This window comes from Leuresthes tenuis, unplaced genomic scaffold (genome assembly GCF_036924035.1).
Source record: "Leuresthes tenuis unplaced genomic scaffold, fLeuTen1.0.hap1 SCAF_7, whole genome shotgun sequence".
In the NCBI taxonomy this organism is placed as follows: domain Eukaryota; kingdom Metazoa; phylum Chordata; class Actinopteri; order Atheriniformes; family Atherinopsidae; genus Leuresthes; species Leuresthes tenuis.
In genome coordinates, this window is record NW_027325361.1 from 21,320,596 (window position 1) to 21,333,186 (window position 12,591).

The window sequence follows — 12,591 nt, forward strand, 5'->3', positions numbered from 1 at the left end:
CCCCATTCACCACTGTCTCCATTCGCCTTCTTCCTCTCTGCTCTGTCTTTCACCTCTTTCACTCCCTCCGCTCTGATGGTACCTCTGCACTATTATTCCCCTTGGACTGCATCCCAAATGTCCCTCTGTGATATCTCCTACACACTTTGCCTTCTTCTTATCTCTCTCCTCCTCCTCCTTTCTTTGCTCTCCTTCTCATCTTGCTCCTATCAGTGGCTAACCAGGCAGCAGGATTTCCCCAGTGACGGAAACCGGCTGTGGCCTTATTGTATTGTTTCAGTGATTCTTTTCAGTAAAATCTCAGCATGCCCTCTGTGCAGGCGTTTGTATTGGTGAGCTAAACTGCACAGCGGAGAGGAAACGCACAAGTGAAAAACCACTGAAACACTGTAGTAAAAGAAATAGTTTTTTTCCCCCTTTTTTCATGTTGAACCAAAAGTCAGGTCAGGATTATGGAATGAGTGAGAGACACGGAGATGAACCGTAGAACATTTTCAGACAGTGCACACTCACAATGGTCTTACCCTCTGAGAACAATTGTTGTTTCAGCTGTTATGTGAAGGAAAAAAAGCGCCCAGTTGTGTGTGTTGGACTGAACTGTAAGCATGCATGCAATTGTGCTGTGAGTGTGTGTGTGTGTGTGTGTGTGTGTACGCACATGCCGGGGTCTGCTTTTATTGGCAACGTGTGTATGTATTTGCCATTGTGTAGTTACAGAATGCAGGTAGAGTGAATTAGATTTACAAAGTCTAGTCACTTATTGAGGCAACTACAAGAGCAGATGCCTACTATTTTAGTGCAGCTATCCATGGATAGTGACAGTACTACGTTAAAGAGATGACATGGTGGTTACATTCAAAATAATTCTCCCATTTATACTTCAGTAAAGGTTTAATTTGTGAACAATTACAAGTGTTGCCACTTTGAGTGACAGGTAAGTAGTGTGGTTATGATACAATACAAAGGAAGCTGGAGCAAATTTATAATGTCATCATGAGTTTGATGGATCCTACTAAAGGACGGTAGGCCAGTTACGTGGCTGTTTGTGTAAAAGTTGGAGGTGATTTGTGCCTGTCCTGAGGTCCTGCAGTGGAAAGGAGGATTTTGTGGGAAATTTAGAATTTTTTTAGTATTTTTTCTGTTAAAGCAGCTTGTCATTCTAGACCTTCCTCCTTCTTTTGTTATCTTCTTCGTCCTTAGCCTTCACAACATTTTTCACGATCTCCTGCTGCAGTTATATCATCTGTCCTGAATTTAGTGTAGTACACACACACAAACTCACACACTCCCTCACATACACACATGCCTGACTTCACACAAACCCACTTAATATAGTGTTGCAGCAATTTTTATAATGAAAAGGGAAAGACATAGCTAAATGACAAATGTCCCTCGTTCCCATCTGGGTTTATACCAAGTCGTAAAGGAAAGAATCATTGTCTTTGATTATTACACACACTCAGATGCACACAGTGAATCACCCTGAGTGATGTCTCTTTGTTCCGCTCTTCATCACGTGTAGAATGAGTGTTTGATACCCGACTTTGACAGGGTTGTTTCAGGAGCCATTTTAATTAATTTGCCCATAAAATCAACAACGATTCCCAGCAGCCTCTCTGGCTCCCACAGCCAGAAAGGAGTTTATTAGCTTTGACAATTAATTGTCACTAACTACCCAGACTAATCTTAGATTTATTGGTCAGAATCATATGGAATATCGATTGGCTCTTCCTCGTTTTGACCCTCTCAGCTCACCATAACTCACTTGCAAATGTCCAATGACATCAGTGGGTGAGGGTGGGCACACCCTGCAGGTTCTTTTCTATTTAAGACCATAGATACTCTTTTGTTATGGTTAAAGTCAGAGAACAATTCCAGCTAAGGGCTCATGTTGAATGGGATTTGTATGTTTGTTGGGCTGCTTGTCTGCATTCGTTTTTATTTGTTTGTCAGAGTAATTCAATCTGCGAGAGTGAGTCTGGACCTCATTATGTAAATTAAATAACCTCATCTGAAAAGAAAGGCAGGGTGAGCCTCAGCAGAACTCACATACACAGACTGGCAAAGTAAATGGCCAGTGTGCACATATGTATTGTGTACGTGTGTGTGTGTGTGTCTGTGTCTGTGTGTGTGCATGTGTGTGTTGGGGACCTGTATGAGTCCTCAGCTGGCTTTGCTCTGCCTGTAACAGGGAGGTGAGTGTGTGAGTGTGTCACCAGGGAAAATGATCGATAGCTATTAAAACCCACCAGTGCCTCAGTCCAGATGGAGGAGTATTTGTGTGTGCCTGTGTGTGTGTATATGTGTGTGTGTTCAGCCATGATCAAGCACTGTGTTTGTACAGGTGGGACACTATAAGGCAGTAATGCTAACCTGTTCCACTCCATTTACTTCTGCAAGCTGGGGAACCTTACCAACCACACAAGGTGTGTGTTTTTGTTTTAATACGTCTCGGGCTGCATTTATGTGTTTGTGTTGTTTGTGTGTGCAAAAGTGTGACTGGGTGGTTGTCAGCATATGTTTAGACTTGCTGGTTATTCTAGCCCTGCTTTTCAGAGGCAATAAAAAAGTAAAAAGAAAGAGGAGGGTGGGGGGAGGTGAGGGGAGGAAGAGAGTGACAGGACCGAGCGATTGTTTTAAATTGAGCAGCAGTTTCAGTCTGTGGGTGAGAGGGAGGCTGAAAGAAGGAAAAATAGAGGTTTGTTCTCTCGCATTTACGGAAAAGGACAGCATAAATACGGGCCTGTCAGAAATTCTGTGATAAACACAACATGACTTAGGGCGTGGTGAATATTATGCTTAAATCATACTTGGGCTTTACTGGAAACATGATCGGTATTTTTGAACTCGATCTGGCAGAATCCAGTCCTATGAAACAGGAGACGGGCAACAGCAAAAACAGCCTCCACTTTCCCCTTTATTTTCATCATCTCCTTCTTCTCCATATCTTTCACTCATGCCCATGCCTGTGTGCAGGCCAACACATGAACACTCAAGCACACAGAGATCATCTCCACAACTGTCCTCTGAGAGTGCTATGAAACCTGATCACCGATCAATATTGAGCAGTGTTATGATTGTAGGGGAGGGGTTCAGACTTTGACAATTGACATGCTGTTGAACTGTGGATTTTATACCATGTTTTACGGTACTTAAACCGAGTGCTGGGAAGTCATTAGTTGCATGATTATTTTTCAAAATCAATGTAAATGTGTAAAATATATCATTTAGTTGCTGAATATGCTTCTCTTGATAAAACGCTTAAAGTATCACATTCACTCTTTTGCTTTCCAACTTCTCACAATGCTGGACTTCTTTGGCATAATGCTCTAAAACACAGGTCAACAAAAAGACACATTTCCATGTGAAAACATCAAGTTGGTTTATGGAGCCAAAAATATATTTATAAATCAAATCAGTCTTCATTTGAATGATTGAATACTGATGAATAAAATCCTGGAGTCAATCAGTCTTTTAATAAACACATTTCCTGTGGATTCTGAGATCAAATTACTTTGTAAACCAGAACTGAAATGATTTAGGAAATAAGTTGACTACATGTACAGTTGAATTGAGCTACAGTTACAGCCTAAGTTAACCACTGGACCACTGTCCTTGTCCCAGTATACATGCAGGAGAGAAGAATGGGGTTATTGAATGAAGTACACTATATTGCCAAAAGTATTTGCTCATTTGCCTTTTCTAGCATATGAACTTAAGTGACATCCCACTTAATCTATAGGGTTTAATATGATGTCGGCCCACCCTTTGCAACTACAACTCTTCTGGGCAACCTTTCCAGAAGGTTTAGGAGTGTGTTTATGGGATTTTTTGATCATTCTTCCAGAAGCGCATTTGTAAGGTCAGACACTGATGTTGGACGAGAAGGCCTGGCTCACATTTTCCACTCTAATTCTACCCAAAGGTGTTCTGTCGGGTTGAGGTCAGGGCTTTCACTCCAGAGAACGCATCTCCACTGCTCTAGAGTCCAGTGGCGGCGTGCTTGGCGATGTGTGGCTTGGATGCAGCTGCCCGGCCACTGCAACCCATTCCATGAAGCTCTCTACGCATTGTTCTTGAGCTAATCTGAAGGCCACATGAAATTTGGAGGTCTTTAGCGACTGGCCTATTGCTTCGTGGCTGATTTGCTGTTGCTCCCAATCGCTTCCACTTTGTTATTATACCACTGACAGTTGACTCTGGAACATGAAGAAGCAAGAAAATTTCACGACTGGACTTGTTGCACAAGTGGCATCCTATCATGGTACCGTACTGGAATTCACTGAGCTCCTGAGAGTGACCCATTCTTTTTACAAATGTTTGCAGAAGAAGTCTGCATGCCCAGGTGTTTGAATTGAAACACCTGTGGCCACGGAAGTGATTGGAACACCTGAATTTGATTATTTGGATGAGTAAGTAGATGCTTTTGGCAATATAGTGTATGTTGGAACTGTGGGGCTGTGGACTGTGTGAGTAAGGATTGAAGACATCCTACTACTTGTAACATTCTTTGTAGGGGATCATTGTATATGTAAGTGTAGCTGGATTCATTGCACAGACGTTTTTCTTTAAGTTACTTCGACTCTGAAAGCTTCTTAGCGAATCTGGGAAACGCGGCCATTGTGGGTTTGATGACTGTGGTCATAGAATTGTGCTTTTATTAGAGTAGAACAAAAGTTTGGGAATGCTTTAAGTGACCTTTAGTTTTAATGGGCTGATTTTAGACATTTTTTAGACATTTAGCCATCTGACAAAAAAACCCCAGAGAAATATGTGAGTCAGAGCAGTTTTATTAAGTATTCGGCTGTATTGATGTATACTTACACTATACTCTTTTTACAAGAAGATGCAAAAAGATTCTATCAACATTGAAATGGTATTTGTCAAACCTAGTGAAACATTGCAGGTATTTTTTTGCTCAGCTGAATTAATGAAATGCAATATATTACATTACCCTAATGAAGTAATTAGAATAGTTACAGTACTTCTGTCTCTCTTTAACAGGGTAGTTAGTTGTCTGTAACCTACTACATTTCAAAAGTTACCTTTCAAATACTGCCAGCATCTACCTCAGGTTTACTTTTATTCACCTCAATACTCTGCTTGTCACGCCAGATTACATTAAAGTGAAGCTGTAAAAGCAAACCCTGAGTGTATTAAACTGGCAAATTGCAAGTCTGTATTTCTTCCTTCAAAGTTACAGAGACTTGAAGGCTTAGTGTTTATGGGAGTCTGTATTGCCTGTAACCACAGCAAAAGAAAAGAAAAACAGAAACTCAGTAAAGGTTATAGTCACTCTTGGTTTCATCAGTTGTAAGCATTTTGTCTGTTATGGAAACTTTGAAATAATTTCTGTTTTGCTTTGCCATGGCATGCGTTGATAAGTGAAGGTGCTGGACCCGATGGACTGGACTCACCCATTATTCTGCATTATCATGCTGTCGTTACCAGATTGTTTGGTGACACCAGAGAGCTCTGCAGAGACACACTGGAGAGTTTGCTAGTGTGTTGGGGTTTTTTTTTGCTGAGAAAAAGACTCGGAAAACGAAACCAATACAACCTGTTTATGGAGACACAAAAACATGAATCCCTCTCAAGTTCTTCAATCAAATTTCTTTGTGCGTTTGTGTTGGTAGACTCTGTTGGGTGAGGCAAGCAGCAGTGCGGCAGCACCACATAGCTTACAGACAGTAGTTTGATCTGCTGCCCAGTATCACTCTGGTTTTTGCTGTGTCCACCTGTGTGTGTGGGTGTGTGGGTGTGTGTGTGCGCGTCTTTTTGCATGTGTTCCTTACATTTTACAATATAAAGTCAACAGTGAAACTCACAAGCTACCCTTTTTGATTGTTCTATGCACTTTTTTTTTTTTTAGATAACACATTGTTGTCCCATATCAGTCCCTATTCTTTTAGCCAGGGTGTTTCCTCGCCCTATCTCGACTCTCTGGAATTATGGTAGCCATTTGCGAATAAACATGTTGGTTGTTCTGTTGCCGTGCCGACCAAGCAACAAATATTTGGAGCTATGTGGCACCTTCCACCAACATTCCAGAATCTGCTGTTTTGGAAAGTTCTCCTGTCACTCGGCTTTCTCTCCTCTGTCTCCATCCAACATTCAGCTTGCCCTCTCTCTTTCGCTCTGTTATCCTTCACTGTTCACTACTCTGCCTCCCTCTAAATAAATAGGCTCTTTGTCTCCTGGTAAAATTAACTTGAAAACAGTAGTTGGAACAAGTGGTTCAGTCTAACAGCAGGGACACACATAATAACTGGGCACCCCTGCAGATCTGAAATAGTGACTGCTTAGTTATTATGTGATACTGTATAGCAGTACATATATTCTGTATGTTTAAGAGACTATCTAATTTTTTTTCAATTCAATTCGATTTTATTTATATACTGCCAAATTACAACAAATGTCATCTCAGGGCACTTCACATACACATTCCAATTCAACTCAGTTAGAATTCAATAATAATAATACAGTCATTGGCCAATCAAATTCAATTGCTTAAATTCCAAATGAGTCCAATTCATACATACAAAGCCAATTTTAAAAAAGTAGCCTAGTCAATAAGCCGTAACTTCTCTTCGATCCAATCCCTTGTCCTGGGCGTGCACGAGGCGACAGTGGAAAGAAAAAAATCCTTTTTAACAGGAAGAAACCTCTCAAGAAAGGCGGCCATCTGCGGCCATCTGCCTAGACCAGCTGGAGTTTTAGAGGACAGGAAATAGGCGACAACAAACACCATAACACCAGACCAGGGTTACCTGCTGAGAAAGAGAAATACAAGTTAATGAACACAATATTGTTATATGCGCATAGATAAAAAAAAAGAGAACAGAGGGAGGAAAGGTGTATCATGGGAGAATCTAATGAAATCATCAATACTGAGAGTTAAAGGAATACCTGACTCAACAGAGCTTGAACTCTTCGTCAGCCTGGTTACAGTGCTGAAAGTAAACCTGGGATTGTTCTTGTTCTCTTCTATCAATGATGACCAGTAAGCAGTTCTAGCTTTATGAAAGAATTTCTTATATTTTATTAGGCTATATTTCCATAATAATTGAGACTATTCTAAATTAGAGGAACGCCATTGTCTTTCCAACTTTTTGCAGTCGGTTTTAAAGCATGAAGCTTTACTACTAGTGAAGCTGACTAGTTGCAATGTAATGACCAGAGGCCATGGAACAACAGTAATAACAGAGTTAAACTACTCTCAACTTCTAGGCGAAACATTCGTGGTGACTACTTATGGGACATTTTGGATGGGAAATAATCAGAAGGGTTACCCAGGCAACCAGAGGCATCAATATCCACATGCCACTCACTGTTGGCTACAAAGAGGTGAGGCATGAGCAAATTTTTAAATTTATGGATGGGTCTGAGAATACTAGAGATCAGATAAAATATACCACCCAGTTCCAAAAAAGGTGGGACTCTGTGTTAGATATGAATGAATAAAAGAATACAGGGATTATCAAAACATATCAAATGTTGAAAGTAAGAAATAGGAAATAATTGTGTTTTCAGCCAAACTGCAGTACCTGAACTCTTCTACTACAAAGTCATCTTGCTGTAATAGATTTGGTTGATTGGCTTGCTGAAATATGCAAGGTCTTCCCTGAAAAAAGTTTAGTCTGAATGGGAGCATATGTTACTCTGAAGCCCTTATATACCTCAGGATTCATTGTATCCTTCCACATGTGCAAGTTGCCAGGTCTGTAGGCACTAATGACCCCTCATCCTCACCATCAGAGTTTCAGGCTTTTGAACTGAGTGCTGGTGACAAGCCAGATGTTCCATCTCCTCTTTAGTCTGGAGGATTCTGTTTTAAAGTTACGTTTAACAAAGTATCACAACTATTTTGGAATTGGGCTTTAACAAAGTGGATATGCAAAGTAAATTAAAGTAAGTATTGAAGTAAACTATCAGTTTTAAACTGAATTCAATTAAATGAGCAGTTTAAGTTATTGCGTTTTATTTTGCCCTTTTACAGGTATTTGAGTACAGAATTTCAAATTCAGGGTTCTCACATTATAACTTATCAATACAAATAACCCAATAAACAATCAGACAAAATAAACATCATCAAGGTATAACTGTTCACAATACTTCATGCTGCTGTTAGATTCACTGTTGTAAATGTGAGCAAGCATCTGAGAGTGCAGTTTCAGTGCCAGAAATCTGAGATGACAGACAAGAACTTCCCCTATCTAATATGCTGCTTCAACTTCATTTAGAGTTTTCCTTCCTGTCTGTTCTTTGTTTGAATCAGTGATCAGTCCATCTTCAGTTGATCATTACATTACTCAGCTGAGTTAACTCATGGCTGCTGACAAGCAATCAATCTTTACAGCATAAAATTTGAAACTTCTGGCAAGGGATACACGGGTGGTATCCTACAGCATACGTGCATGCTTGCACACACATAGTGGGCATAGGCACAAGGTCAGATCAGTTTGAGAACTGTCATATGGCTGCAGGAGCTATGTAACTGTTTCAAGCAACAGCCCTGCAGCGTGGCAAAGAAAGCGAGGGGAATTGAAGCTCTGGGAGACATCCAGCTCATGTTGTTTTTCTCTCTTCCAATTCATCTTCAGTTTCATCTATAACGTGACAAGTGTGTAGTGGATACAGTTTGCCTGAATGCACACACATTTTTTCGTTCCTGTTTCAGCTCCATTTACTTCACGAGAAGCGTGGTCTGAAGAGCCGTGACTGTTGTTGTAAACTGAGCTTGTAAGCATCCTGTAACTGCCCAGGCTGCAGATTATTCAAAATCAATGCTGGTATACAATATCTTAATTTACTGTTTTTTGTTTGAGCTTCTAAAAGCATTTTGCTGACTTTAATATATACTTAAATCTGTCAACATCAATAGTTTTTGTGTCTCTGAGAAAACAATGTACATAATGTAATGGATGCAAGAGTGGAGGGCTTTGACTGGGCAGCATGTTGTACAATATGTGTGAGTATCCATGTGCACCTACATACTTTAAGTCTGACATGGCTGCGATCAGCGGCTATCTCTGTGGAATGCACTTCCACTCTATCAAACATTTATCACTGTATTTGCTCAGTGCAGAGCTGAGAAATCTTTCCTAAATCACCCTTCCACTTTAGCACTCTTGCATATGGGTGTTTCTTTGTGCATCTTTGTGCATGTTTGTGTGTAGTTGTGTTTGCGGTCAGACTGGTTTTCTCAGAGATAAAATGTAAAAGAAGTCTCAGCCGAAACCGAATGTATTGCACGTGTACATATTGTACATACTGCCCATGTTTCACATTCAAACACACACAAGTGACTGAGCAAGCAGTTGGATTCCTGCCTGCACTTAAAGGCCCCCCTCTATCTCAGCATGTCAGGGGCCATGGCTCTTATCGCATTCTAGGACTGTCATGCACATAAGTGTGTGTGTTTGTATGTGTGTTTGTTTTACTCTGGTATTGTGTGTGTGTGTGTGTGTGCATATTTGAGAAAACACAGACTGGCCCATGGGAATGCTCAGGCTGTGTGTTTTGGCTCTGTCAGGCAGACCATTACTATGGCGTCGAAGGTCAGGTGGTCTCCAAGAAGGTCCAGATATGCTATGTTTGAATTAGGTACACTAGCCTGATGAATAACCTATATGTATAACCCATATGAGAAGTTGATGTACATTTCCTTAGTTCCCAGTGAGTTTTGCAGTATTCTCAAAACACATACTTTTTTGCTTCTAAATGGTGAAATAGTGATAAACAATCGCCCCCCAGGAAGTCCAACTTTTAAAATGTATGTCTTAAGTCAAAGTATCCTTGAGCAACAATTTGATCACTTGCCTATGCCATAGTGATTATAAGCAGCTGCAGAAACTCAGTCACCCTGACTTGTCTTTTTTAGGTTGTGTCAAAAACTGCCTTTCTGTCAAAAGCACTGGTGTGTCTTAAACAGCTTTTCCAAAAAGAAAAAGAAAATACTGCAATAGTGCACACAGCTTACGTTTTCTTTTAAGAAACATATATTTATTCCAAACTACTAAACTAACCGAATTGTCACAATATTTGAAAAAATCTAAACCGTGCTTATCAGAAGTCCTCTCTACAAATGCAGACTTTTTCACCTCTTACAACTGAGAAGTACTCGATAGAATTTGCTTTTCAAAAAATTGAAAAACTGAAAATTGAAGAAATAAAAGAAATAAATAGTTTAGCCTAAAATCCACCTAAACGCCACATAAACCCATAAAGTTGAAAAATGATACCAGTGGGTTTCACATAAAAATGGTTGTGAATAGGATGGTGTTCACAAAAATATGGACACGCTCTTTATGGTCTCAAGCTAGTAATGTGTTTGTCCATAACCCAGCACCAATTACTGCCTTTGTGTCATGTTTGCTGGTGTTCAGCTGTAAAACCAGAGGAGGGTTTTCATTTGAATATATTTTGAATATATTTTCTTATATTTTACAGAGAATAGCTGTGCTGAAGTTTAAACATCTGCTATGATCTGTTACTATGATAAGATAATGTGTTTGTCTCTAAGAAGCACTCCATTGACAAGAACCTCTTCTAAAGTCAAGATGAATTATTTTTTGATTATCAAAACTATACTATATTACTAATAGGAATAATAATATGAACACCAACAAGAAAAGGCTTCATACCAGTTCTGAAAGACAATCTTATAAATTGATATTTCAGATTGAGATGCAAAATAATGAAAATTGTTTTCCACTAAAGCCGAACAGATCTTTGTGTGCTAGCAGCCTTGCTGGGAACTTTCCTGCAGCCCCCACATCACAGGTTACCAGAGGTTAACATGTAGCCAGGCTAATTCTCTATCTCATCTATTCTCCTCCCATGGCCTCTTTCTGTGCTTCAGTACAGTTTCTCCCGTTTCTTCTCTCTCTCTAGGTGTTGTCATGTAGTTTAGCAGGATGTCTTAATAATAGATATCCAGGGGCCTCCCTTTCTCTATATTCTTTTTTTTTTAAATCCAGGTCAACAAACATGTAAATCTTGGGCATTAAGTGCCTCAGTGGTTCTTGTCACTGTTTCAGCATGCAAAGGTTACTGTGTTGTCACAGTTCTACAGGTTATTTTAGTTTTGAACGCTACATGGTAGATGTATTGGCTGTTCAGTACCCATTAGAAATGGTCAGCTTTCTACATGGGTTTCTACATAGAGAGATTCCATATGCCATCGGAGCTCATTTGACCAAAAGTTTGACAGTTTATGAAAGAGGCTACTTTAGTGACAGGGTAAGAGGAACTGTTTCCCTCCAGTTTTTGTGTTAGCAAACAAGATGCAGTAAGTAGCTGTAGCGAAGAGCAGTCGCCCACCAATCGGAAGGTCGGTGGTTCGACTCTGGCTTCCCCAGGATACATGTCGAAGCGTCCTTGGGCAAGACACTGAACCCCACGTTGCTCCCCCAGTGTATCATTGGGGGTATGAATGTGTGTATGAATGATTAGAAAAGCACGTAGTTATGTCCTAAGACGTGCTGTATGAATGTGTGTGAGTGGGGTGAATGCGGCATGTAGTGAAGCGCTTTGAGTGGTCAGCTAGACTAGAAAAGCGCTATACAAGTACAAGTCCATTTACCATTTACCAAGTAGCTTGATGCTTCTCGTATATACATTAAATTGTACAGAACAGGGCAATAAAGCACACTGCTATATCACAAGTTAGATTTAATCTAGATACTTATCCATTTGTTTGCTGTCAAGCCCAAATATCTAAATGGTATTTCCAGACTGACGTACATTGAAATGGGCAGCAGAGGAAGTTATTTTCTCGTAATAGCAACAAATGAGTGGGCTAACTGGCAGTAATTACCCATTGTGAATGTATGTGTGTCAGAGTGTGAGTCTTTGACAGGCCAGTTCAGACACCAATGATAACACAGCTGTGTCTTATTCCTCTGGGGCTGGGAGTGATTATTTTGAAACTGAATAACTCCCTTTTTATTATTGCTTTTCCAGTTCCTTTTATATATTTGACTTACATTTCAACTGTAGTCTTGCTCATGGTCTTCCAATTGTGTTTTGTCTGTCTTGTGTGTGTAGGATGAAGAGATGGAGACAAATGGAGGAGGAGAGAATGGACGTCACAATCAGTTGATGTAGGAGCAGTGAGACGCTCACACACTTTCATTCATCTCATCACAAACACCCCGCTGTCTTTCTACATCTGTGTGCCATGCCGGGCAGCAGTGGGTGTGTGATGTGATAGAGGAGTAGGATTCCACTGTTTGCTTTTGACGTACGTCCGCCCTCAGCCAAGTGTGTGCGCATTTGTGTGTATTTGTGCGTCGGAGTGGTGGTTGTATGAGGAGACGTATCTGTGTGTGTGTGTATGTGGTTTTGCAGAGTAGAGAAGTGAAACAAGTGAAGCCTCAGAGGCAGCACCATCCTCTCTATCAGCCAGAATGTGAAATTCACTGATCAAAAGAGCTTCTTGTCACGTAAAGCCATCTCACAGGGTCATTGTTTCTGTTAGTGTGTCTCTTATTCTGTATCAGCAGATGCATGATTTATAACCACGTTAGATTAAGTTCACAGATTATATCTTGGCATTCATATTTAGATGTTGCACATGAAGAACAT